The 22,082-nt window shown below is 47.9% G+C and overlaps 1 protein-coding gene across 3 annotated transcripts in view; it reads left to right on the top strand.

Moving 5' to 3' along the window:
- Positions 1-22,082, top strand: part of UNC13B (unc-13 homolog B) — a 336,698-nt gene that overhangs the window by 124,887 nt on the left and 189,729 nt on the right. For 2 of the 3 annotated variants that reach the window (XM_050943527.1, XM_050943525.1), the window contains exon 1: positions 7,778-8,438. The exons of the other annotated variant lie outside the window; for it this stretch is intronic. The gene's annotated coding sequence lies outside the window, so the exon portion shown is untranslated. Of the gene's footprint in view, positions 1-7,777; positions 8,439-22,082 lie in introns of those variants that run through there. 3 annotated transcript variants of the gene reach the window in all.

Genomic DNA, 22,082 nt, shown 5'->3' with positions numbered 1-22,082 from the left:
TAAGTCTTTCAATAGGTCAAGGGCTGTTATAAAGAGGACAGTGATCAATTGTTCTCCATGTCCACTGAAGGTAGGACAGGAAGCGATGACCTTAATCTGCAGCAAGGGAGATTTTGGTTAGATAGTAGGAAAAACTTTGATTCTCGGGGTAGTTAAGTCTGGAACAGGCTTCCAAGGGAGGCTGGGGAATCCCCGTCACAGAAGGGCTTTAAGGACAGATTGGACAAACACCTGTCAGGGATGGTCTAGATTTACTTGGTCCTGCCTCAGCACAGGGGGCTGGACTAGACAGCCTCTCAAGCTCTGACATTTCTATGATTCTATAAGCCAAGTAAACTGATTGTAATTTAAGCAGCAATTTTATAACTGCTACTGGACTGCAAGCACCCCAGCAGGCAAAAGAAGGAAATGGCTGAATGCTAGCAGGTCATCAGAGGGCAGTGTGATGAATCTGCTGAGGATCAGTCTGCTGACTGGACAGTGACAGGCCAGCTCGGAGGAGAGGGTCCTGGGGCCATTGGCAGGATGACTGAAGCCTCAGGAGAAGAGCAATAGAGATGGCTGGCTGTTCCTGCTGGAGGCTCAGGGAGACTAGGCTGTGGTTTTCAGACTTTTCTGTGTGCTGGTGGGTTTTCTTGGTCTAAGATAACTGGACTTATGATCCTAGTGCAAATAAACACATTGCACTTTACCAGTTTTGTTGCCTAATATGTCTGTGACTGAAGTGTAATTTTCACTGACCCGCAGATGGAAGGGCTGGTCAGGTAAGGTAGAGAATGACAAGGCATCACCTCAGTAGCGTGTCTGAGAAGGCGTGGAACATGCTGGGAAATCAGGCTAGCTTGACGTTTTCTCGGCAGCCACTCACATACACAAAGGATAAAATAAAATGAGCTCTTCAATGAAGTGCAGCAATTAAATATTGCTCTTTTTACTTTTGGTGAATGGAAGAGGCTAAACCTTTGTTTCCGTATAGGAAGAGGCATCGAGTGGCTAGGTCAGATTACAATACAGCAAATAGGTTCTTTTAAAGGAGCACAGTCCACTTCAGAATCCTATTTCTGTCAGGAAATGTTCTACTGTTACTAATAAGTGACAGATTAGAGAAGATAGGAAGTATTTTCATTTGTGTTTAGCAGTACTTAATGTATAGTCAGATTCACTTTTCCCCTTTAAGACATAGGAATATAAAAATTGCCTACTGGACCAGATCTGTGATCTGTCTAGTCCAGTAACCTTTTTTCAGGATTGGGCAGCATTAGCTGCATCAGAGGAAGGTGTAGGAAACCCCACAGAAGGCAGATGTGGGGTAAACACATAATTCCTACTAGTTAGAGATTGGCCTAAACCTCTTTATAACAACCCATAATATGTTTGAAGACTATTATCTGTTGTCTTTTCTCAAGATTAACCATGTCCAGTTTTTTTAACTTTTCCTCATAGGTTAGGTATTCTGAACCTTTTAACATTTTTGTTGCTCTCCTCTGGACTTTCTCCAGTTTGTCAGTATCTTAATTCAAATGTAGCACGCACAACTAGACACAGTACTTCAGCTGAGGTATTACCAGTACTGACAGAGTGGGACAACTACCTCCCATGTCTTACATACAGTGCTCCTGCTGATACACCCCAGAATATTTGCAATTGCATCACACTGTTGACTTGTATTTAATTTGTGATCCACTGTAACTCTCATCCTTTTCTGCTGTGCTATCACTGTTGTTCCCCATTTTATAATTGAGCATTTGATTTTTCCTTCCTAAGCAAAATACTTTTCACCTGTGTTTTCTGAATTTCATCTTGTTGATTTCAGACCAATTCTCCAATTTATCTTTACATGCTTTTATCATGTACCTGCCAATTCATGCCCTTTCTAAGGTATACCGTCCCAGTTTTTTCAGTTTCATCATGAGAGTTTTTCTGTGTTCCTGAGTAGTTTCGTTGTCCTTCCCTGCACTCTATCTTTAGCCATTTACTCAGGTTCCCCAGTAAATTTGAGCATTTGAGACTTTGAGAATCTTGTGGAAGGTTATATTCTACTTTATTGATCAACTAGAGCAGTGGTTCTCAAACTTTTGTACTGGTGACCCCTTTCACACAGCAAGCCTCTGCGTGCGACCCCCCTCAATAAATTCAAATTTTTTTTTTATGTTTAACACTGAAATGCTGGAGGTGAAGTGGAGTTTGGGGTGGAGGCTGACAGTTCACGACCCTCCATGTAATAACCTTGTGACCCCCTAAAGGGTCACAACCCCCAGTTTGAGAACCCCTGAACTAAAGCGTCAAAGTCAAATTGTGGCCAGTGTGTCTGTTTCCTATATGTGCAATACATATGGTATGTGCGTATACCTTATATTCCTCTTTCTGCCCACACATTGATGCTGCATCCATCCTGGTCTTGTTTCCTGGATGAATAAGAAAAGGAATTGATGCTTCACATGGTGCTCGAAGGGGAGGCTTATTCTTTCATTTGAAGATGATATCCCTGAGGTGCCTACAGCAATAGGTCATTGTGGTGCTATTGAGTGGCTGTAATGGGAAACGGGGAGCACTGTTGACTTATTTCAAATCAATTGTGAGAAGAAAGGATGCGTTCTAGTTCTGCAGCTCACAAAAGCAGAGTCTGTAGCCATGTCCCCTTGTCTGTGATCATGCAAATGACTGCAACCCTCTGTAGTCATCCTCCCTTTTCTTGTGCAGTCACTGTGGAAGTAATAACCAAGCTCTGAAAATTCAACCCCTTTTTGGTCAGGCTTCAGATTAGGTTGTGGCCCTGGTGCCACTGATAGATGGTCTCCTTGTGGCTATGGAGAATAGGCTAAACCTGAATGCTTGTACTGCTGGATCATCTGCAACCTTTGCTGCCATATGTTAACTTTTAACCCTTCCCCTCAGCTGCTTTACCTAGAATTCACTTCGTCCAAAGGGGTGCAGTAGGCAGGCTCCAGCTCTGTGAGAGAGCTTTCAATGTCAGAGAAAACACTTACTGATTTTTTTCATCTAGATTTCACCATGGTAGATTAAATTTCCTTCAAGTGAATTAAAATCTGTTTTATGGAGCTGTCAGATCAGAGATTGCTGAGGCGTCTTCTCTCCCCTTCTACTCCTTGCAGAATACGTTGTGGGGTATTGGCAGTGAAAAAGGGATGAGTCGAATAAAGGAATGTGCTCTTCTGCTCTGCAGCCATTTTAGTGGAGCTGTGTCTCAGATTCATGGGGTCTCTGGTACCCTAGCCTTTATGCAGCCGCTTGGGAGGGACCCCTTCTTTCTTTGCCAGGCTTGAAGCTTAGGTTTGCACAAAGGTAACCTCCACAGCTCTCTGACTCTTAGACTCAGCCTTCTGGCTTCAGCTCCCCTCTTTCTGTCTGGGTGCACTAAACAGCTAATTCAACTGAGTTCAGACTCCAGTTTAGGGGTTTTCACCCCTTCAGGGAGCAGTGCAGCCAGTGAGTATCTGCAGCAGCACAGCCTCTTCAGAACAAGATAGCGCTCATTAGTCAACTGGAATATAGCATCTGAGAGTTCCCTGGTCAGCATGGCAAAGCCAAGCTGAAGATAGTCCTTACTGGCAGAAGCAATTGCCCCAATGTCCCAGGCTCTCCTGACATCCATCTGGGCTCGCTCTTTCTGTCCCTGTGAGTCTGCAGCAGCACAGTTAAACGGTCTCCTCACACCATATGTCTTTATTCCAAGTTACAGCCCTGCAGTTTCCATGTCTCCACCTTTCTTGGTGGCCAGGTGTTAGAGCTAACGTTCCAGTCAATGGGTTTTCCATTCATATGTTGATTCCATTCAGTTCTTGATGGCACATTCATATCAACTCGACAGGCTACGTGACTCATACCCCATCTCTTCCCCCACCTCCCGTTCCAGGCGAAGCAGTTTACCCCAGCAGGTAGCAATACAAAGTCAGTGGGCACACGGAGTCACGCCTATTGATCATAAACATATTACAAAAATTGCCTTGCTCTCCACAGGCTGCATCTGTCTCTTTGGTCAGGATCCCCCTAGCAGGCTGAGGAGAGAGAACCCCAGTGTGCAGCAAGAAGCTTAGGATCTGCCCACATCAACCAGGGTGAAGATCTCCTGCCTCTCAGCTGCGTGGAGCTGGTTGAGTACCACCCACTAATGAGCGGTGTGTAGTTGTTGAAGCTACACTTGAGGCAAGTTCAGGCTGAACGGGCTCCTGCATGAGAGGGGTAGGGTCTCAACTGCTGATCAGATACTCTCTGCCTGCCATCAGCTTGATCCCTCTTTCCTTCTCCCTCTGTCCCATCTCTGTTCCTCTCTCTCTCAGATTTTGTGCCTTCCTTTACTTATCCTCTCAATTTCTCCATCCCCTCCACTTGGGCCTGTCAGGGTTAGATAATGTGTCTGCATCCCTTGCCCCAGAAAAGGGGAGGGGAGGGTTTGGGGAAGGGGGGAATAGCCCTGCCCTGCTGTAGGTTCACTTGTCTTCCCTTGGTTAATCAACCCCTGAAGAAATTGCTTACTTTACAATTTTATCAGTAATTCGGTGCTTTACTCTACAGGAAGCTGGAATGACATGGAAAGATAAGATTTTTTTTTTTTAAAAAAATAGAATATACACACTGAATAGACATCAAAGCATTTGGCCTCTATTTCTCAAGTCAGTTTTATCAGTTTTAATAATTCCCTACAGGCTCAGGTTTTAATTTTAGCCCAGCAGTGAATTTTTAAAAAAATTGTATTTAAAGTAAGTAGAAATTTAATTTTCCTGCAGGAAGGCAAATAACTGAATGCAGTGAACCCTGATAAGTGAGTTCAGTACCCCAGATATAAAGTCCATGCTGTCTCCCGGGCTGTTTAGTCAGATCTGAGTTGCAGCTGTCTGGCCTTTTTTGGAAAGTATTATTTGTGTCAACGCCATCCTCCAACAAATAAAAAACCCAACAGGCTTTAGGCAGAGAAATTCCCCAGGTTCTCAAGGAGGAATAGTTTCTTCTGTGGCTTGGCTAACATCTTTTCCTTTATTTCATAGCCATGTTTCTGCAGTTGTGAGGTTCACGTCTGTCTCTGTTCCCTGGAACTCTCATTAGAGTCTCAGTATTTGCTGTCATTTCAATGACTGCAGGGTGCTGAGGAATGAAGGACTCTCTCTTGTCCTCTAATGTTAACTGGTGTCAGCTGCCCACTGCCCATTAGCTAGTCCTAGCCATGTAACATCACTGAAATTCTATTTCATATGCTAATCTTTGAAAGCTCAGGTTGCAGCGACCATCCTTCTAGTTATCCCACTCCCTTCAGAGCTCTCAAACCTGGACCAAAAGGACATTGTTGTCTCCCACAATGCTTCTGTCATATTGCCTCTTGAGTGCTGACAGCTCCTGCCAACTAGGGAGCGAAGACTGAAGCAGAACTAAACCTGGGTTGATTTAAGTGGCAATACAGTGCTCGCACTGGGTCCCCTATACTGGAGTCTTAAGAAATAAGAAATGACATGAATGCTGAAAGGCTCTGTCTTACAAATGTTTGCCAGGAGCTGGACAGATTTGCTAATACTCAATGAGAAAAGTTATGCTCAGTTGTGATACTTTCAGGTTAGTTATTGTAGTCTTGTTCCCCTGGGAAAACGTTTTCATTCTGTCCAGGATTTGTGTGCCGAGCTTTGAAGATGGTTAATGCTATAGAAATCTTAGATTGTATTTCATTTTATTTACTCATCTAGGTAGTTTTCACCATGGGTAAATGGACTTGGAGCTCCATCTGAAAGCCACAGCACAGTAATCGGTGCATTTAGTATTAATCGTTGCTATTACAGTGTAACTCAGTGGCCTCAAGCAGATTAGGGCCTTATTAGCCTCGTGCTGCACGAATACGTAGCAAGCATCCTGCCTCAAAATTCCCACCTACAAAATGCAGCAGGTGAGAACAGACAGAGGGAATGGGAGAGGAAGTGTATGGATAACCGCAATAGGAACAGGCAGCTACTTAGAGCAGCTATGTGCAAAATTTGCAGTATCTCATTTTATTCTCATAAAACAGACGTCTGGAATCCCTGCTGCCCAGCCATGATCAGCTGACACTTTGCTGTAGGCAGTGAGGTAAGGTGTAGGTGCTGGGCTTGGAAGAAGGCAGGGCAGGGCTTTATGGCTTCGTCTGGGTAGTTATTCTATGCAATAAGGGGCACAATGGAAGAAAGCACACAGGTTCTTGTGGAAGAAATGCTGAAGTAAATGCTCAAGGCTGGAATAGCTAAAAGAATTAGGTCCATGGGTGAATATACAAAAAGGTTCAAGACCAAGGCAATGGCTACACTTGAAATTTCAAAGCGCTGCCGCGGCAGCACTTTGAAGTGTGAATGTAGTCGGAGCGCCAGCGCTGGGAGAGAGCTCTCCCAGCGCTGCACATAAACCACATCCTCTACGGGTGTAGCTCCCAGCGCTGATTACACTGAGGCTTTACAGCGCTGTATCTTGCAGCGCTCAGGAGGGTGTTTTTTCACACCCCTGAGCGCGAAAGTTGCAGCGCTGTAAAGTGCCAGTGTAGCCATGGCCCAATTAAATAGAAGATGAGCAGACAGGAGGGGCTAAGGTTGAGATTTTCAAAAGCTCCCAAGTCACTTTGAAAACATCAACATTTAGAGTGTGAAGAACTTTAACTTTACAGATGCAGCACAGGTGAGTTGTTCCCCCATCTGAACTGAAGTGTATGGGGAAACCTGCACAGCTCCTGTTCCATACACCAAGCTCTGAAGAGGGTTGCTCACTCAATGGAGAACCAAGAGAGGGAGGAAGTAATGTAAAGTACCTAAAAATATAAACATGAGCTTGCAGTGGATGTGGTGGGGAAGGGAGATCCAGTGGAAGAACTGGAAGAGTAGGATTAATGGCTAGAACAGTAGGCGGGAAAGGTTATTTTAGCAGCAGTGTTTTGAATGGATGGAGGGGAGCAAAGTCAGTGTCTGAGGAAGACCTTTTAAATTAAGTACTTTACTTCTCACAAAGTTAGGGTTTAAGTATCAGAGGGGTAGCCGTGTTAGTCTGGATCTGTAAAAGCAGCACAGAGTCCCGTGGCACCTTATAGACTAACAGACGTATAGGAGCATGAGCTTTCGTGGGTGAATACATGTCATGCATCCGACGAAGTGGGTATTCACCCACGAAAGCTCATGCTCCAATACATCTGTTAGTCTATAAGGTGCCACAGAAGTCTCTGCTGCTTTCGTGAGTGAATACCCACTTCATCAGGGTTTGTTATTCTATAGTGGGGAATGAATAGAAGTGAAGTCTTGATGTTTCAAAATAAATTAATAAAATCATAGTTGTATGTATTACATCCCCATGTCCTTTCTATTGTGTGCATGTGTGTTTTAACAAAGTGATTTTTATTTTTGGAAGCAGATCAACATTGCATGTGTTTTGAGTCCTGAATTCCCCAGACTTTTAACAGAATTGATAGTCTTCTGCTGTAGCCTTAAGAGGATTTTTATGACTGAGCTGCCTTCCAAGGGTGACAGTCTCCTCTTGCAGCTAAATTAGGGTGGGGTGGACAGTAGATGCTGCTGCTAATAATAATAAAGAAAAAATGATATAGGGGAAACATTTTCTTGCAATTAGGTAATTGCAGTATCCCCAGCCCCCATATCTCCCCCCCCGCCCCAGAGTTTCACAGAGCTACCATGGACTCATCCTGAGAGCTTTTCCAGTTTGTGTCAGCCCGTTGTGCTGTGCTGTTTGCTCTCATGATTCCAAAAGAGGGTATTTGGTTTATTGTCAGATTGGTTCCATCAGTTTTCATTTCCTTCTGAATAGATAATAACATGAAGAATCATTTCAAGTCCAGGAGTGCTGGTGTGTGAGCGGGGGGTTGGGGAGTTTATGCGTAAGGCTTTAGGCAGGAAGCAGCTGAAGAGGAGGAGTAGAAGCAGCAATTGCTGCACAGCTTTCTCTCTGCCTCTTTTAAATACAATATTTTCTATTGAGTCACAACTGAAGATACGATTGAAGTTTGACTGCCCTTGGTGCTGGCTGGAAACGGGAAAAATGAATTATGTTGCTGAACTAAGAAATTTCTGTTGAGGAATCCTCCTTGAAACTGACCGGATTCTCTGGATTTGTGGCTTTACGTTTGTTGCCTTCTGTTGTTTTTCACTTTGGATATTTAGCAGCTATCTGCATTTTTTAAATGTCTTTTACTTTACACTATTCCGTTTCCCAGGGTTGAGGTGGAACAGGATACTTGAGATGCCTTTGACAAAAGCCTCTCCTTCCCAGCAACCTGTGACGGGACACCAAGAATATGTGTTTTTAATCTACATTGTGAAAATTTTATTGTCTGGCTAACCTGTTACAAGATTACAAATCCTTCCAGATTTGTTTCTTCTGTGAGAGCATGCTGTTGTGTTTTATAGTTTTCTATTAATTCAGTGAATTTCCTTTTAATTTAATCTTTTATTTTTGTTTGAAGCAGTAAGGTAAGTGATTGGAACAAGTGAATTCGCTAAATGTAAACTGCAAATTGCCAGCAAGTACTAAAGTTTATTCAGTCCAGGAAAATTGCTATGTATTTTAAATTGATTACCTGTACATATATTCATTATTTATGTAATATAATTTGGTGATATTCCCCTGTTGATACAGTAGAACCAACAGAAGCTTACAGGAGTTAAACACATGTACATTGAGAGGAGAACCTACTCCATAATGTGTGTATTCATACGCTTTATATTTTTACTATCTATAGTCATTTATTGAAGAAATCTTTAGCATTGGTATAGTTGAGGGTTATCAGTGTTTGTTCTGAATATCTTTGAATTAGGAAGGTTTATATCTCTGCGTGAACTTGGCATCAAAGATCTTTACTAAGGGAATAGTTGAGGGGAAATTATTTTTTAAGGGAATAATTTAAATTTGATCACTTGAAAAGTAACTGGTTTGAGTAACTCAGTTAATGGTTTCAGATTGTTCTATGAATGCTAGTAACAGAAAAGGGCTCCCTTTTTTTAAAACTGAAAATGTTTGCCATTGGCCTGATTTAATGGACTGACTAGCCTGTGAGCTGGCAAGGTGAAATGATGACTGGCAGGAAGCAAGCAACAGGGATGCTGTACAGGCTTGTGAATCAGAGCAGATGGTGTGACAATTTCAGACATCTTCTCACCTTCTATTTCTGCCCCTTTTTGTGGGCGACTCACTATTGCTAATGTAGAAAGCCTCTTTGAGATGAACTTCCAGACTTAAAGCAGACTGGCAATGCTATTTATCTTTACATACAAAGGAAGAAACCTTGAGAAATAAATCTTGTTCGGTTTGAGCTTTCTTGGACTAAAACTCTTCTTGGCTGAGGCTTAGTAGGATGAGCTAAAAAGCAAGCATGTTCCATCAGCTTTATATGTTATCTTTCATAATTCATCTAAATGGGAATGGCTGCTGTTTTGTCCCCTTAAATTGATCTAGACAGTCTTAAGTGGGCTTAATGATTTATCACCTCCCACCCCCTCATTGTAATGAAGTGTTCATTCTAATTCCCTTGCAAAGGAACAAATCTCTCAGCCCATTTTGAGGGTGGGAGGAATCCCACGGAGAATTACTGAGCAGGTCAGAGCTTGGCCAGGAATATGAGCTAGTTCCAGTCGTTACCTCCAGCTGTGTTAAGCACTGCTTGACACACGAGTTTTCATCTCCTAATACATCATTTGGACTACCCAGCATTAACTACCATCTCCAACTGTGATTGACCTCATAACCCACACAGTTCTCCACATGCATTTAGAGCAAGCTGGAAAATCAGTTCCAAGCCTTTTCTTGCTTCTCCTCTTCCATTCTGGTGGCTATTGTCAGAAACACAGGGGCTGCCTGGGAACTCAAACTATTCCCTCTGCTCCCTTTATGGCAGCCAGTCTGTCATGTAGACTGCAAATGGGAGAAAGATACAGCCTGCAACACTTCTTACTCGAGATAGAACTTAGCATCCTTTAAACCTTTCATGACTGTGCCTCTCTCTCTCATTGAAAGATATATCTAGGTTATTTGGAAGCACTGCATGTGCATTCTACCTTGGATGTAACTGGAATGTTCAGAAGTAGTTTCAATGACCCAGTAAGTAACTTCCTAAATTCTGGAATCCCAGGTGACTAGTCAGGAAGACCTGATACTTGTGTTTCAGTTGTCCATGTAATGTCCTTTCAGCCGAAAAGTTGGTTCTTGCTTCTGGCTTGTCAGTTGTAGTGCTTGGTCACTAGGATTCTGATTTAGGTAGCTCTGCTTGAAAGAAAACTTTCATCTCTGATCAGATTACGATGGTCCTAGGCTGTCATTTTTACCTAAGCTCTATTTGAAGCTCTGTCTGATTTATCCAGTCTGGTGAAAAATTCAGTATACTTTAACATGAAGATTATGAAAATAAAAAAGATGATGAAATTAATTCCACTTAATCTGATGTTTGTATTCAAACACTTGACTGCCCCACTACTGTATATCAGTAGAAGTAATTTTGTATGAGAATATGAATGAATAAACCAAGGTTTTCCTCTTGTTTCTCAGGGCAGCCTTCTCATCTTCTTGCCTTTCCAAGATCCAGCACCGGGTATTCTCAGGTCTGAGAGCAGACTTTAGGTTGTGTTATTTACTTGGGGTCAGGCATGAATTACAGTGGTAAAACTCAAACCTGTCACTTTCATAGTAAGCAGCATTCAGCCCATTCCCATCTTTTAACTCCATGATAGCTCTGTTCCTTTGACTCTTGTCTACAGGTACCTCATTTTTGGCCACTAACTAGTGACATCCGTAGCCTCTTAATACATGTAGTGATTTACCACTCCCATCTTTGTTCCCTCTAGTCTTAAATATAACCTCACACAAACAGCAATGTTGAAAGAATATTAAGGTTGCAAAGTTAAGCTCCCAAAAGTGAGGACATGCGAGAGATAGGGAGGATGTCCGGTGGGCATGCCACTAGGTGGTTGTGGGTAGGAGGCCAGGTTCAATTCCTTACTTCCCCACAGACTTCCTGTGTGACCTGGGGCAAGTCAGGTAAGGTTTGTCTACACAGCACGTTACTGCAGGGTGTGAATCTACAGCACACCAGCCTGTTGCATGCTAAGGTCCCATGTGGACACTGTAGCACACCAGAAGTCCTGGAATGCAGCTTGGTTGACTTGTCCTTGTGCACAAAAATGTCCTATATTTTTTTCAAATTTCTAAACAAATCCTTTCTTGGGCAGGAAAACATCTTCCTGAACTCTGAACATTTCAGAAAGTTCTGAGGAACTGCAGATGGCGATTAGAACAGAAACAGTTGTGGAACTGTAACAGTCACTGCAGTTCTTGCTCTCATACAGTAACAAACATTATTATTAAAAAAGGAGCTAGCTTGCATAATAAAACCGTATCTCACAATCCCTTACTCAAACTTTGCTCTTTCCCATAGTTTGTGTAGCATCCATCATTCTTTAACTTGGATTATAAAAGCTATGGGCATGTTCCCTTTTTAATTCATCTGTAAAGTGCCGTGCACATCTTTTCTGTCACTTCAGTAGCTGCAATGTCCTCCAGGTGGATGAGTATTCAGATTACATTCTCTCCTTTAGCAGTACTCAGTGCTGCTGCCATGCATCCAGACTCACTGAGCAGTGTAATTCTTTTAAAAGTAATTCCTATTATCACTCTCTCAATCAAGTGGCAATTTCTATTACTTATTGGAAAATCAAATTTTGGAAGAGACGAGGTGTTAGAAAAAAGCAAAGAAATATGAAGTTGCCTTCCTCAAGTGCTGTCTTATCAAAACCTAAATAAACCTTTTCTTGTCAATTAAAACGGAGCCTGCCAGTCTCCAGAGATAACGCTGCCAGCAAGGCTGCATGTAGCTTTTCCACACCACTCACTCAAACCCTGTCATTTGGGTCCTTATTGAAATCCTTTCAGCAATTAGTATATTTAAGATTCTGTAAAAATTCTCAGGAGGAAACAGTGTTGCAGCATGTAGAAGAGTGCTGGGGAGCGGTTGCTATGGCAGCCTTAACCATAAGATTTCTTTCTCTTGTTCATGTCAAAACCTTGCAGTTCCAAAGTGTCCTACATTTTAGCTGGTATTTCTTTACATTTGCTAACAAGGTAACTTAGCAATTATTTCACTTCATTGCTTTTCTTATTTGTTAGTACAGGTAATACAGAACTTTAAGCATTTTCAAATACATTTCATGTGAAGTCAGACACCGTGGCTCAGGGTGCGTTCTGTGGGATTGCGCTGTTTTATGACTGTTCCAAAATACTTCTCCTCTGCTGGAATATGTTGCCCTCTTTAGAGCCACATCACCACTCTAGTATTGCCGTGATCATCTTTCATCACATTCAGATAAGAGTCTTTTTACTGCATTGGGGGACTGTGAAGAGAGATTAGTCTTAAAGTACCAGGCTTCTGAAAGTGTCTTTGTCAGATGAAGTGGGTTCTGAGAGGACATCCTGGCCCATACTAGTAATGGCTTAGCAGCGGCAAAAAATAGGCCCCATTCACTAGGACTTCTCTTTCCTGGAGCCATTCAGTGCTGCTGGAGAGATCCTGTAAAGCTGCTCCCCACCCTGTGCATGTATCCGTGTGGTGGCTGACAGAGGAACTGAGCTAGGGTGAAGTCAAAGCCACAGCTCCACACAAGTTGCGGCGAGGTCTTTTCCCTTTGGGAAGAGCCAAGATCCTCAGAGCTGCACTGTGAATGTCCCTGAATGTCAAGCATGAGTCTCATCATTGCATCTATTCCTTTTGTTCTCTGGACCTTTTACACTCTTGCTTACCACCCCAGTGTGCTCACTGCTTTTGTCCCTCTGATTTTCACTCCTGCTTGTTGTGCTGTCATTGTAAATCTATAGACCCAGAAGAACATTAATTTGTGGCATTCATACATGATTGGGAGACATTCAAAGGCTGAAATGGGAGCTAAGTATGCAACTCCCATTGGCTTTCACAAGTGTTAATTTGACCTCATTCCTCAAGGTTTTCACTTTTTAAAAAGTTTGTCTTCATCCCTGTGGAGCTCAAAAAAACTGGGGAGATTTTGCTCAGACTTTGGGCAGAGGTGAATTTTTTGGTAAGTTTGAGTGAGTGACTCCCACCATATGGTGCACGAAGCAGAGTATCTATCTAAGAAGGGGCCCTGCTGTATCTAGAAAAAGGTCAGGGTGCAAGTATTTTCTCTCTTTAGAGACTAGGCCTCCTGTTAGTTGCCCTGGTGTTGGGTCAGACAGTAGAGGTTTCGGGTGTGTCCTTCGGTTCAGTTCTTCATGATTTGGTCTTTGGTCTTATCATCCAGGTCTAGATTAGGTTCTCAGGAATCCAAGTTCCTTCTGATCTCTCATTTGCAGAGGCATAGGCTCATTCTTGGTTGCATTAGTTGCTAGCAAGAAATGGTCTTCTCATTTATAGTTCTTAAACTCCTTTGGGTGTATTTAGTCTGGAGTTGTGGCTGAGCTTGTGAGGTCTTACATTCCACTTGGTGGCATCTGTCTCTGGTATGGTGGAGTGCACAGACGCTGGCATGGTGGTAGGGAATTGAGGGACAGTGGGAGATGGACATGGGGACACAGAGCCCACATTCTGATAAGATGGGGTGAATGGGAAGCCTGAGGGGGCCCACAAAGCCCCTGTCAATGGGAGATAAATGGTTTGGAGGGAGGGAGGAACGAGGGATACACAGAAGCATCTGGCATGAGGCAGGTGGTGGGAGGGTTGCAGAGAGTCCCTGAAAGAGGAGATGAGAGGGTGATGCACAGGGAGCACATGAGGGAGAATGGAGGGATGCAAGGAGCCCCTGGTGAGTGCAATGAGCTTGGCCTGTAGGAGCAACAGAATGTATGATCTGCTAGTATCTTACCCCTTTCAGGCTTTCTTCCCAGTAGTAACCTTTCCTTGAATCCTCTGTTTGCCTCTGGATGAAACGAAAAGGCTTTACTTTCTATGTTTCAGTAGGATGAAGTGGTATATGAATTGTCTCTGAAACACACGAATGGAGTTGTCCCTCAGCTTGAGCAGTATCAGAGGGTAGCCGTGTTAGTCTGGATCTGTAAAAGCAGCAAAGAATCCTGTGGCACCTTATAGACTAACAGACGTTTTGGAGCATGAGCTTTCGTGGGTGAATACCCACTTCCTCAGATGCATGTAATGGAAATATCCAGGGGCAGGTATATATATGTGTGCTAGCAAGCAAGCTAGAGATAACGAGGTCAGTTCAATCAGGGAGGATGAGGCCCTGTTCCAGCAGTTGAGGTGTGAAAACCAAGAGAGGAGAAACTGGTTCTGTAATTGGCAAGCCATTCACAGTCTTTGTTCAATCCTGAGCTGATGGTGTCAAATTTGCAGATGAACTGAAGCTCAGCAGTTTCTCTTTGAAGTCTGGTCCTGAAGTTTTTTTGCTGCAGGATGGCCACCTTAAGGTCTGCTATAGTGTGGCCAGGAAGGTTGAAGTGCTCTCCTACAGGTTTCTGTATATTGCCATTCCTAATGTCTGATTTGTGTCCATTTATCCTTTTCCGTAGAGACTGTCCAGTTTGGCCGATGTACATAGCAGAGGGGCATTGCTGGCATACGATGGCGTATATTACATTGGTGGATGTGCAGGTGAATGAACCAGTGATGGTGTGGCTGATCTGGTTAGGTCCTGTGATGGTGTCGCTGGTGTAGATATGTGGGCAGAGTTGGCATCGAGGTTTGTTGCATGGATTGGTTCCTGAGCTAGAGTTATTATGGTGTGGTGTGCAGTTACTGGTGAGAATATGTTTCAGGTTGGCAGGTTGTCTGTGGGCAAGGATTGGCCTGCCACCCAAGGCCTGTGAAAGTGTGGGATCATTGTCCAGGATGGGTTGTAGATCCTTGATGATGCGTTGGAGGGGTTTTAGCTGGGGGCTGTATGTGATGGCCAGTGGAGTCCTGTAGGTTTCTCTCTTGGGTTTGTCTTGCAGTAGGAGGCTTCTGGGTACACGTCTGGCTCTGTTGATCTGTTTCCTTATTTCCTCGTGCGGGTATTGTAGTTTTGAGAATGCTTGGTGGAGATTTTGTAGGTGTTGGTCTCTGTCTGAGGGGTCAGAGCAGATGCTCTGGTTTTCACACCTCAACTGCTGGAACAGGGCCTCATCCTCCCTGATTGAACTGACCTCGTTATCTCTAGCTTGCTTGCTAGCACACATATATATACCTGCCCCTGGATATTTCCATTACATGCATCTGAGGAAGTGGGTATTCACCCACGAAAGCTCATGCTCCAAAACGTCTGTTAGTCTATAAGGTGCCACAGGATTCTCAGCTTGAGCAGACTTTCCTGTGTTCTGCTTTGGACACTTCATAGTAGTCTTTTGGGAAATACCTCTCACACATCTGTTCCTCCTGGGAAAAGCTGGCTAGTCATTACTGGTTCCCAGAGTCAAGTTAATTCCTTTCTTACTTGCTTTGACAAATTGCCTGTCCATAATGAGAATCCTTCGGAATATCTGTAATTATACAGTTCTGTCATGTTTGCACTGAACTGGCATCTGTGGAGCTATCGCAATCTCTTGAGTAAGGGTTTGTCACAGGGCCCAATCACCGCAGTTGGCTCCTGCTCCTGGCTGCTGTAGGGATCAGCTCTTTCCAGGTCCAGTGCTCCCCTTTTTGCTGCTTGCTGCACGCTGTGTGACTCAGGATGCTCTGTCTTCGTGACTTGGCCTTCCAGCAAGTCACTATTGTTTTCCCCTTCCGGGGTATCAAAGTCTTTCCATACCAACAGTTTGAGGCAGTCTCCTCATGCACTGCCCTGAGAATGCCACTTCCTTAGTGGCTGGTAGGGGAACCTGGGCCCTCCTGCTACTCCAGATTCCATTCCAGTGACCCTATACCTGCATCGGTGGCCTGCTTTCCCTTAGACCCTGTTGCTCCTTCCCTGGACTCCTTCCTATAGCTTCTGGCTTTCCCCTCTCTGGGTGTACCAGCTCAGATGCCCTCCTCCCAGGGAGTAAGTGCAAACTACGGCACTCTGAAGCCTGAAACATGTCTCCCCGCTCCCACAGAGTGACTGCACGCTACAACCCTGCAGCCTCTTTCTGTTGCCAGCTGCCTGGCTTTATCCTAACCCCGCTTCCTCTCTTCTCAGCTGGGTGCTGTGGTGACCATTCAGGGGATTACTTAGGCCACCTAATTCCACTCAACTATGGCCTACCTGGTTAATAGGCCCCTTCTCATCCTCATTAACCCCTTCCAGCCTGGTGTGGGATGAACAACCCATCACAATACTCCACTAGAAAAAAGCCCCATATAATGAACTGCTGCTGTTCAGTGTATTGCAACAGTGTCACGGAGTGTGGGGGAGTCCGGCCCTGCACCCCTCTTCCTGGGACCCACAGTGACTCTTAGCCAGCCAGTAAAACAGAAGGTTTATTGGACAACAGGAACACCGGTTACAGCAGAGCTTGCAGGCACAGTCAGGACCCCTCCCTCGAGTCCTTCTGGGCTTTCAGGGTGCTTGGATCCTAGCTAGGATACCCTGAATTCCGCCCACACAGCCCCAAGCCCAAACTCAAACTGCTTCCCTCCTGCCACTCCCTTCCTTTGTCCCCTTCCCGGGCAAAGGTGTTGACCTTTCCCCTCCCTTACCTAGCTCAGGTTACAGGCCCTGGCATCGTCCATCCCCCAAAGTCCTCCCCTGCTCTCCCACTCCCCACACAGACAGTCCCTACTGCATCACATCTCTCCCCCCTTCGAGACTGAACTGAGCGGGGTCACTCTGCCCAGTGACCTGGGGAAGTTCAGGGCCCCCTCTCCGGGACAACGCATCCGCTCTCAGGTTGGCACTTCCCTTCACATGGACCACGTCCATGTCATAGTCCTGCAGGAGCAGGCTCCACCTCAGGAGCTTGGCATTGGCTCCTTTCATCTGGTGCAGCCAGGTCAGGGGAGAGTGGTTGGTGTACACGGTGAAGTGTCACCCAAAGAGATATGGCTCTAGTTTCTTAAGGGCCCACACCATGGCCAGGCATTCCTTCTCGATGGCCGCGTAGCTTTGTTCCCGGGGTAGCAGCTTCTTACTCAGGTACACGATGGGGTGTCTCTCCCCCTTTTCATCCTCCTGCATTAACACTGCCCCCAGTCCCGTGTCTGAGGCATCAGTGAACACCATAAAGGGTTTGTCAAAATCTGGGTTTGCCAGAACTGGGCCACTAACTAGAGCCTCCTTCAGCGCCCGGAAAGCCTCCTGGCACTGCTCAGTCCAGATCACCTTGTCTGGCTTCCCCTTTTTGCACAGTTCAGTGATGGGGCCGGCTATGGCACTAAAGTGAGGCACGAACCTTCGATAGTGCCCCGCCATCCCAATGAAGGCCTGGACCTGCTTTTTGGTTTGGGGAGCAGGCCAGTCTCTGACCGCCTCCACCTTGGCTGGTTCTGGCTTCAGGCAGCTGCTCCCCACCCGATGGCCCAGGTAAGATACTTCAGCCATCCCCACCTTGCACTTCTCAGCCTTTACTGTTAACCCAGCCTTTCGGAGTTGGTCCAGGACTTGTTTAACCTGGGACATGTGGTCCTCCCAGGTCTGGCTGAAGACGCAGATGTCGTCAATATACGCCACGGCAAAACTCTCCATCCCCCGCAGTAGCTGATCCACCAGGCGCTGGAAGGTGGCCGGTGCTCCCTTGAGGCCGAAGGGCAGGGTCAGAAACTCATAGAGCCCCAGAGGGGTGATAAAGGCCGATTTCAGCCTGGCATCTGCGTCCAGCGGCACTTGCCAGTAGCCTTTGGTAAGATCCATAGTGGTGAGGTACCGAGCACCTCCTAGCTTGTCTAGGAGCTCGTCAGGCCTGGGCATAGGGTAGGCATCAGATACGGTGATGGCATTGAGCTTTCGATAGTCCACACAGAACCGGATTGACCCATCCTTCTTGGGGACTAGCACCACTGGCGAGGCCCAAGGGCTGGAAGATGGCTGGATCACCCCCAAAGCCAGCATGTCCCTGACCTCTCTTTCAAGATCCTGGGCAGTTTTACCAGTGACCCGAAAAGGGGAGCATCTTATAGGGGCATGTGACCCGGTCTCCACCCGGTGGACAGTCAAATTAGTGCGTCCAGGCTGGTTGGAAAACAGCTGTCGGTACAGATGCAGCACCCCTCTGATCTCAGCGTGCTGGCCCGGGGTCAGTTGCTCAGAGAGGGGAATCGCCTCCAGAGGGGAACCAGCTTTTGTCCCAGGGAATAGATCCACTAAGGGGTCATCTCCCTGCCCCTCCCAATGTCCACACACGGCCAACACCACATTCCCCCTGTCATAGTATGGTTTCATCATGTTCACATGGTACACCCGACGGTGATGTGCCCGGTTTGACAGCTCCACCACATAGTTTACCTCATTCAGTTGCTTGATAACCTTGAAGGGCCCTTCCCAGGCGGCCTGGAGTTTGTTTCTCCTCACGGGGATAAGAACCATCACCTGATCCCCAGTGGCGAAGGCACGGGCTCGTGCTGTGCGGTCATACCAGACCTTCTGCCTCCTCTGGGCTCGGGCCAGATTCTCCCTGGCCAGGCCCATGAGCTCGGCCAGTCTTTCCCGGAAGGTCAGGACATACTCCACCACTGACTCTCCCTCGGGAGCGGCCTTCCCCTCCCATTCGTCCCTCATCAGGTCTAGGGGCCCCCTCACCCGCCTTCCATACAACAGTTCGAAAGGTGAAAACCCGGTAGATTCCTGGGGTACCTCCCTGTACGCAAACAGCAGGTGAGGTAAGTACTTGTCCCAATCTTGCGGATGCTGGTTCATAAATGTTTTTAGCATCATCTTCAGCGTCCCGTTGAACCTTTCTACCAGCCCGTTGGACTGGGGGTGATACGCTGAGGCCCAGTTGTGCTGGACCCCACATTTCTGCCATAAGGACCGGAGCAGGGCCGACATGAAGTTGGACCCCTGGTCCGTTAAGACCTCCTTGGGGAACCCCACCCGGCTGAAAATTGTCAGCAGCGCATCTGCCACTGTGTCTGCTTCGATAGAGGACAAGGCCACCGCCTCGGGGTAGCGAGTGGCAAAATCCACCACCACCAGGATGTATTTCTTCCCTGACCGGGTCGTCTTGCTGAGGGGTCCCACTATGTCCATGGCCACCTTCTGGAAAGGTTCTTCTATGATGGGTAAAGGCCTCAAAGCCGCTTTCCCCTTGTCCCGGGCCTTCCCCACCCTCTGGCAGGGGTCACAGGATTGGCAGTACTGTCGGACATGGGTAAAGACCCCAGGCCAGTAAAAGTTCTGTAGCAGCCTCTGCCTGGTGCGCCGGATTCCCTGGTGCCCTGCGAGAGGGATGTCATGGGCCAGGTACAACAGCTTGTGACGGAACTTCTGGGGAACCACCAGCTGCCTCCTGATCCCCCATGACTCTGCTTCCCCTGGGGGAGCCCATTCTCGGTACAGGAACCCCTTCTCCCACAGGAACCTCTCCTTGCAACCTCTCCTCATGGTCTGTACCGCACTAAGGTCAGCCCGGTCCCCGTGCTTCCGCAAGGAGGGATCTTTCTGCAACTCGGCCTGGAACTCAGCAGCTGGGACAGGGATGGGGACCGGCTCTCTCTTGCTGGCTGGGTCTGAGGCCGCAGCCTCTCTGCACCGTGCCCCTGGGCGTTCCCCGCTCCCTGAGTTAGGGTCCTGCACCTCAGGTCGAGTACCTTCCCCGTTGTCGGGGAGCCGTGCCATTTGCCGACTCTGACTACGAGTCACGACCACTCTGGGTGTTACTAGGCCAGTCCTCAAAGTCCCCTCCCATTAACACGTCAGTGGGCAAATATTGGTGTACCCCCACATCCTTGGGGCCCTCCTTGGCCCCCCATTTCAGGTGTACCCTTGCCACGGGTACCTTGAATGGGGTCCCGCCCACGCCCATCAGGGTCAGGTAGGTGTCGGGCACCATCCGATCTGAGGCCACCACCTCGGGCTGGGCCAGCGTCACCTCTGCGCCCGTGTCCCAGTACCCAGTGACCTTCCTCCCATCCACTTCCAGGGAAACAATGCACTCTTTCCGGAGGGGCAGCCCCGTGCCCACCCGGTAAACCAAAAACCCGGAACCGGGAGCATCCATAGGTGGTATGTTGCCAACCCCCCTTTCCTGGGAATGTAGCCCCTCCTCCGATTGGGTTTTTACCCAGTCCACCCTCTGCGGGTTGGGTCTGCTTGGTCTGTCCCTGATCTTGGGGCACTAGGCCCGTATGTGACCTCGTTGGCCACAGCGATAGCAGCCCATATCTCGTGGGTCCCCTTGAGTGGGTCGGAGGGACCTGCCGCTGGATGTTCCCCTTTTGGGGGGGTTCTCCATAGGCCCCCTTTGGAAGGTCCCATGATGACTCTCTCTCTGCGTTGAGGCAGGCCTGCTCCTTCGAGACTCCTCCCTGCCATCCCCTGCCCCACTGTCCACAAATTGGTCGGCCAGCTGGCCTGCGTGCTGTGGGTTCTCTGGCTTCTGGTCCATCAACCACAGCCTCAGGTCGGACGGGCACTGCTCGTACAGGTGCTCCAGTATGAATAGGTCAAGCAGGTCCTCTTTAGTTTGGGCCCCAGCTGTCCACTTGCGGGCATACCCCTGCGCCCGGTTGACCAGTTGTAGGTATGTGACCTCACGGGTTTTACGCTGGCTCCGGAACTTTTTCCGGTACATCTCAGGAGTCAGCCCAAACTCGCGGAGCAGGGCCTGTTTGAACAGTTCGTAGTCCCCTGCCTCCGCCCCTTTCAGTCGGCTGTACACCTCCACGGCTGTGGAGTCCAGTAAGGGGGTGAGAACTGCGATCCTGTCTGCAGGGTCAACCCTGTGCAGCTCACAGGCATTCTCAAAGGCCGTCAGGAAGGTATCTATGTCCTCCCCCTCCTTACGCCGGGGCAGCAAGTGCTTATCAAAGCTCTTTGTAGGCTTGGGTCCCCCCTCACTCACCGCAGCCGGAGCCTCACTGCTCCTCAGCCGGGCCAGGTCCAGCTCATGTTTACGCTGTTTCTCCTTCTCCTCCCACTCACGCTGGCGCTGGTTCTCCTCATGTTTACGCTGGTTCACGCTGGTTCGCCTTCTCCTCCAGCTCTCGCCTCTTTAACTCGAGCTCTTCCCGTCTCAGCTCCCTTTCATATTCCAGCCGCCTCCGCTCCACGGATGCCGAGCGTTGCCGGGAGGATCCCCTGCTGCGGGGTGAGCTTCGCCGGGCGGATCCCCTGCTGGCCGGGGGTGTCACGGTGCCCTCGGTATACACTGGGCTCCTCCCCGCCCTTCCTCTATGCCTAGGAAGGGGGGGTCTCGGGAAGCCCTCGTCCGCCAGCTGACCACTCCCAGCGGGGACAGACACTGGTGCCTGCGCTGCATCTGCTCGGCTGCTTCCCTCAGAGACAGGGCTCCGTTCATTCATGCGGTCTCCCTGCTCCAGCTGGGCAATCAGCTGGTCCTTGGTGCGTCTCCCCGGGCGCAACCCCCTCTGCTTACACAGTTCCACCAGGTCACACTTGCGCCGCTTGGCATACATCTTCCTGCTGGCCTCTCACAGGCCGGGGTGCTCGCCGCTCCCCACGGTTTCCAGGGGGACCCCTAGTGCACCAGCCCTTCGTGAGGTCACCACCTCTCTGCCAGGGTCGAGCTTCCGACTCCTTCGCCCCGGGACCGCTTGCTGCAATCCCCCGGGGGACCCTGTTACTGCAAAGTCCTTCTCACTGGGCACACACTCCCAGGGGTTAATCACCCCTTCGTTTTACTGCTCCCCAGTCACTTACTGCAGGAAGTGCCGTCCACGGGGTGCAGTATCTCCCGCCGCTGCCACCAGTTGTCACGGAGTGTGGGGGAGTCCGGCCCTGCACCCCTCTTCCTGGGACCCACAGTGACTCTTAGCCAGCCAGTAAAACAGAAGGTTTATTGGACAACAGGAACACCGGTTACAGCAGAGCTTGCAGGCACAGTCAGGACCCCTCCCTCGAGTCCTTCTGGGCTTTCAGGGTGCTTGGATCCTAGCTAGGATACCCTGAATTCCGCCCACACAGCCCCAAGCCCAAACTCAAACTGCTTCCCTCCTGCCACTCCCTTCCTTTGTCCCCTTCCCGGGCAAAGGTGTTGACCTTTCCCCTCCCTTACCTAGCTCAGGTTACAGGCCCTGGCATTGTCCATCCCCC

This window comes from Gopherus flavomarginatus, chromosome 3 (genome assembly GCF_025201925.1).
Source record: "Gopherus flavomarginatus isolate rGopFla2 chromosome 3, rGopFla2.mat.asm, whole genome shotgun sequence".
Classification (NCBI taxonomy): Eukaryota; Metazoa; Chordata; order Testudines; family Testudinidae; genus Gopherus; species Gopherus flavomarginatus.
This window is presented reverse-complemented; position numbering and strand designations above follow the sequence as displayed.